We start from the raw sequence: 5,869 nt of genomic DNA on the forward strand, positions 1-5,869 counted from the left end.
CCCTCCTTTTACCCGTTTGCCCTCCTTTTACCCATTTGCCCTCCTTTTACCCATTTGCCCTGCTTTTACCCATTTTCCCTCCTTTTACCCATTTGCCCTCCTTTTACCCATTTGCCCTCCTTTTACCCATTTGCCCTCCTTTTACCCGTTTGCCCTCTTTTTACCCGTTCGCCCTCTTTTTACCCATCTGCCCCGTCGCCTCCCGTCCCTCCGTGCTGAACTACCTGCCGTCTCTTTCGGGTTTCTGCTCCTCGTCTCTCTGTGGATCGGAGGAATGTGTTCGCTGCGGATCGCCGGTCGCTGAGACGCGGGGCGAGTGCCGACAGGTTCAGTGTGTGAATCACGGGTCAGATTAGACCACCGTTTCAGAAAAGACTTGCTCCGTCTCTTCTGCCCCGCTGATCTGCTTCGCCCTGCTGTTTTTACATGAATCCCCCGGTTTAATTTGGACCCGATCGGTGTCAGTAATCAAATCCATGAGCTTCTGTTTGCTTTCGGCGCGGCGTTGTGCAGCGAACAGGCCGGGCCCCCTGCACCAAGTTGTGACCTGTTCTTCCTCTGCCCTCCGGCTCTTTGATGCTTTTGTCCCCATTTACCCAGTACGACAGGGATGTGGGCCCTGCCCCACATGACGGGGGTAAATGGGGCTTTAAGTAGTTCCTACAGGCTGGAGGGTTAAAAAAGAAAAACAAAGCGCAGGTGCTACCCGCCTGATGACTCCGATCTGTTTCCCTCCCCTGAGGGGATCCAGGCTTTGTGTTTATTTTCTCCTGTGTCATCACCAGGGATCCCGTCGGGTTCCTAGATTTTAAGATGATTTCCTAGATGCAGGTTGGATTTTAGTGCCTGAAATCCTTAAAAAAAAATTTTTTCAAGGTTTGGAAAGGTTTGATATTCTGTAAAGACTCCTGAGAGAAAGTCAGGTGATTATGTTGTGCATAAAGGTGTCCTTTTATGTTTCCATGAATAGGTTAGGATAGATTTGTGGGCTAAAGAATTACATTTTTCTACAAAATCATTCTTATATGATGAGATTTGAATCAGCTTCTCAAGCTCCTTTCAGAATGAGATGCTTTACAGTCTCCTGTCACTTTAAATCCAAATGAGCTGTTCCTTCCTGGCCACGCCCCCAACTCGATGTTTACACTCTCCTGTAAAAATGGCTGCAAACAAATGAGCCATTATACAACCGTACATCTTTGAAAAGCATTAATAGAGGCTTCTGTGCAATCAACAAGAATGCAGCAAGTGGTTTTTGTTAAGTCAGCAACAAAATGTAGCCACTAAACGGCACATAAAAACTAGTTGGCCAAACATGCTGGAGCTCACGTTGGGTTGCTAGGGAACGGGCGGAACTCTGCTGTGGTTGCTAGGTAACGGTGCAGTGCCTGCTGATTTGTGACGTTGAATTCAGATGATTTTTGAAGCGACTCATTTTCCAGACACCAAAAGGTATGATTGTTTTTCTAAGTGCTTGGATTACTTTTAGAAGCGGGAAAGACCCAAATGGAAGTACAAAACCGTGTAAAAATGTAACATTTTCATAATACTTGCACGTTTAATTTGACCAGGAAGATAATTTACCTCAACACAAGCTGTTTTGTTCACTGTAATGAATATTTATTATTCCTCATAGCTCAATGACCTTGATCTGTGTAGTTTAAAATAAGGTGGTCTCATATTTTATGTTAGTTTTTGTTATTGGGATATTTTTGTTAACAGTAATGGCAGTAAGAAATGATGTCACATAATAAAATGAAACTGTCTTCAGTTTTATTTTACCTCCAAAGGGAAGCGCTGGAAAGATTTGAAAAGTAACGCAGCTTGAATTTACTGTGAAAAGCTCAGAGACTTGATGTAGATCAGTGGTTCTTAACCTGGGTTCGATCGAACCCCAGGGGTTCGGTGAGTCAGTCTCAGGGGTTCGGCGGAGCCTCTGCCACTTGTGTAAAGTCGTGATGACGCGCCGCTTTGCCATCACTTGCTCCAGAGGACCGCGTTACATTGCTTAGCCAATCAGAGCTGCGGAGCAGCCCAAAGAGCTCCACTCTCAACCTGAGTGAAGTTGGCCCCGCCACCTTCTTCAAATCAGACAAAATTGGTGTCAAACGTTTGTGCTACGTTTGTGCTGGTTTGTGCAGCAAAAATTTTCGTTTGTGCCACTATCATTTTAAAGATATAAAGAAATGTTTTTAGAGGTCATCCAAGGTCAACCCCTCCCCCACCTTCTTCAAATCAGACAAAATGGGTGTCAATTAACTCGGCTACGTTTGTGCTGGTTTGTGCAGCAAACATTTTTTGTTTGTGCTGCTTTGGCTTTGAAGATATTAATGAAAGTGTAAAGGTCAAAAGGTCAACCAGCCCCATAGCTTTTATGAAATCCAACTTTCTTTATATCTTTAAAATGATAGCGACACAAACGAAAATTTTTGCTGCACAAACCAGCACAAACGTAGCACTAACATTTGACACTAATTTTGTTTGATTTCATAAAAGTGGGGGGGCTGGTTGACCTTTTGACCTTTACACTTTCATTAATATCTTCAAAGCCAAAGCAGCACAAACGAACATTTTTGCTGCACAAACGAAGCCTAGTTGATTGACATCCATTTTGTCTGATTTGAAGAAGGTGGGGGGCTGGTTGACCTTGGATGACCTCTAGAAACATTTCTTTATATCTTTAAAATGATAGCGGCACAAACGAAAATTTTTGCTGCACAAACCAGCACAAACGTAGCACAACGTTTGACACCAATTTTGTCTGATTTGAAGAAGGTGGGGCGGCCAACTTCACTCAGGTCCACTCTCACCATGAATTTGAGCTTATGTCTTTCAGCAAAACTCACAGTTTTTACCAAATTCTATAGTCTAAATCTGCTCCTTTTCGGGGTTGCTACTGCCTCTAGTGGCGTGGGGGTGGTAACACAGCTAATATAATTACATTACTAAATCAGAATACCGCAAAGTATTTTGTGTGTCGGGGTATAAGAAGGGTTCAGTGAATGCGCATATGAAACTGGGGGGTTTCGGTACCTCAAATTAGGTTAAGAACCACTGATGTAGATGGAGACTTTTTATTGTGATGAGGGTGAAATTATAACAAACATAATTTTCTTCCAACAAGCCAAAGTATTGTGTTTTTTTAATATAATAGCAGCTTTTATAATAAATAGAACTATGTCTGTTGCTAAAATTGTGACTTTGCTGCTTCCAAATCAACTTTAATCCAATTTATTAAACTTGGGTAAATGCAGTAAAATTTTTAACAGAAAGTGACGCAACTAGATGCATTAAATAGAGCAAACATGCAAAATCCTGTTTAAATTTTTGGATTTACCGCTACTACAAAAAATGACTACTTCATTTGATTGACTTTACTTATTTATTTTTTTCATCTACTTTTGACTTGACGATTTTGGCCCATGTGACATAAAGTTTGGACATTAATGCACCGAGTAGTGAACTGTGTCCTGGTAGGAGACGGGAGGCAGCTTGTCCACATCATCTGATATCTATCTCATGATGGTTGATCCTGACAGCAGCCATTTTGTTCATATTTCTCTTGCACATTGGTCAAGAGCGCCAATATACAGGTCTAGAAAAAACTAAGAGCTCAGAAAACCTCCTGGTTCTTCCACCAAATGTTGATTTCTGAACTCCTGAGTTAAAACATTCATATTGTTCTTCCTAAATGAATATGAACTTGTTTTCTTTGCATCATTTGAGGTCTGAAAGCGCCGAATCTTTTCCGTTATTTTGACCATTTCTCCTTTTCTGCAAATAAATACAAAATTTTCTGCTTGGCATTTCGGAGACATGTTGTCAGTAGTTTATAGAATAAAAGAAAGATGTTCATTTTACTCAAACATAGACCTATAAAAAGTAAAATCAGAGAAACTGGTGATTTTAAGTGTCTCTTAATGTCCACCAGAGCTGTAATTTCTCTTTGTTGGTCTGGAAGTCGTGGCTCATCTAAGCTTTGCGCTGTGCTTTCCTACCAAGATGGCGCGGGGCACTTCCTGTTCAGACTTGTGAGAAATATGTTGGTTGTTGAAAATTACATTTCAAAATAAGAGCATCAACATAAATTACACTGAGATTCAGAGATGTTTATAAGTAGAGATAGCTGAAAGTTGATGCCTTGCATTAAGTAAACAGAAATCCGTTTTAGTTGGCAAACATTTGGCGTTGAGACAGAAGATGGTGCACTTAACTTTTTTTTAACTTTTGAACGCAGTCACCACACAGATCAATTATTTCTGTAAGATTTTACTGCTGGAACTAACTGATCAGTGTGGAAAAACCCACTGTGACCCCGCCCACCCCACTTAGCCACACCCCCTAGGGTTTATTGGCTCCACCCACTTTGGAGTTTTTCAAACTTTGTCAGTGACGAGGCTTTGCTAGCTACACTTTAAAACATTAGCAGCACTTGGTTCATCCTTTGGGTTCCTTTATTTAAAAGCCACTCCGAGTTTAGTCTTGAGAGGAAGCGTGGGTTTCTTTTTGCTGCGGCGGCTGTCGCCTTCAGAGGGGTCGGTCTCATGGTGTCTGTCTCCACTGAGCAGGACGCTTCATGGTGGCGGATGTCACAGGAAAAAACCAACCAGATAAGAACCAGGAATGATGCCCCTTTGTTTCCTCGTTGCGGCAGATCGACCGGCCCGATAAGGCAGCTGTGTGTGTTTACACAAGGGCATCCATTTGGAAGTTCACGGCCCAACGGATGTACGAGCCGAGATGAGAGTAGAAATAAGAGTCGGATACAGAATCATCTCCGGTGTCTTACTGTACCTTGTGCCAAAGTGCCCATGCTTGGCAGTGCATTGTTCCAGCACTGTTGTTATCATTGTAATTATATATCATTATTCCGGCAGAGGCAGGAGTTTCCAGCGCTGACATGGGGGCAGCGTGCAGAGCTTGTTGCGACCTGTGAGATGGAGAAACGCCAGCCTCTGTCTGATGTGGGTTGATGTGCCTGACTGAGCATGCTCACATTTAAACCTGAGCTGGAAATGCAAAGAATATACATCCTGAGGTGTGACTCTGAGCCCAAGCATCAAATTTCCAGATACTTGGTCAATAATGATAGGTTTCGGTGTACGAGAGGGGGTTGCATTTCCATTTTGATCAGCTTTCTTGTCTCTTTTTGAGTCAAATGTTCTGCACTGTTTGGAGATGCAACAGCTGGAATTTTGCACTTTATTTCCCAACTGTTGGACTTTTTGTAAAGCTCTTGCTTCCCGACACTAATTTTGAGAGATTATCTTTAAGAGCTGCGATAAAACATTCAAAGCAGTGGTGGTTTTCTAGCTTTGCTGGAGTAAGCCGTCTGACTTTGTTGCTGAAAGAGGTGATGTCACACCATGTGTAAGAAAGAGCAGTCACTGTAAAACTCTGGTTTACTCTTTAAAAACAGGAAAAATACATTTTAATACAATTATTAGCTTCCTGTAGTTAGCACAGGTAGCATCAGAGAGCATATTTTGTTTTTTGTGAAGCTTTTGCCTCCAGATACTAATTTTCAGATTTCTCTTTAAGACCCATAATTTAAGAGGATAATCTAACATTAAAACTAGCAGCAGTTTTCTAGCTTCCATGTCATCATTTTTTAAAATTGAAATAAAGTCTAATGTCACACCAGGAGTTTAGAAAAAACCGTCACTATAAAACGCTGTTTAAAAACCAAGACAAAATGATCATGGAGTTGTCATTTTAACCCATTCTTTAGCTTCTTGGGGTTAGCACTGTTAGCACGGTGCTACCTGCTAACTCAGTTTTGGACGTATTGTGGGAGTTCAAGCATCAGCAAATTTTGTCGCTCATTTCCCAAGATTATTTTTAAGAGCCGTAATATAAAAGGATAAAA

The sequence above is a fragment of the Poecilia reticulata genome, linkage group LG13, assembly GCF_000633615.1.
Source record: "Poecilia reticulata strain Guanapo linkage group LG13, Guppy_female_1.0+MT, whole genome shotgun sequence".
In the NCBI taxonomy this organism is placed as follows: Eukaryota; Metazoa; Chordata; class Actinopteri; order Cyprinodontiformes; family Poeciliidae; genus Poecilia; species Poecilia reticulata.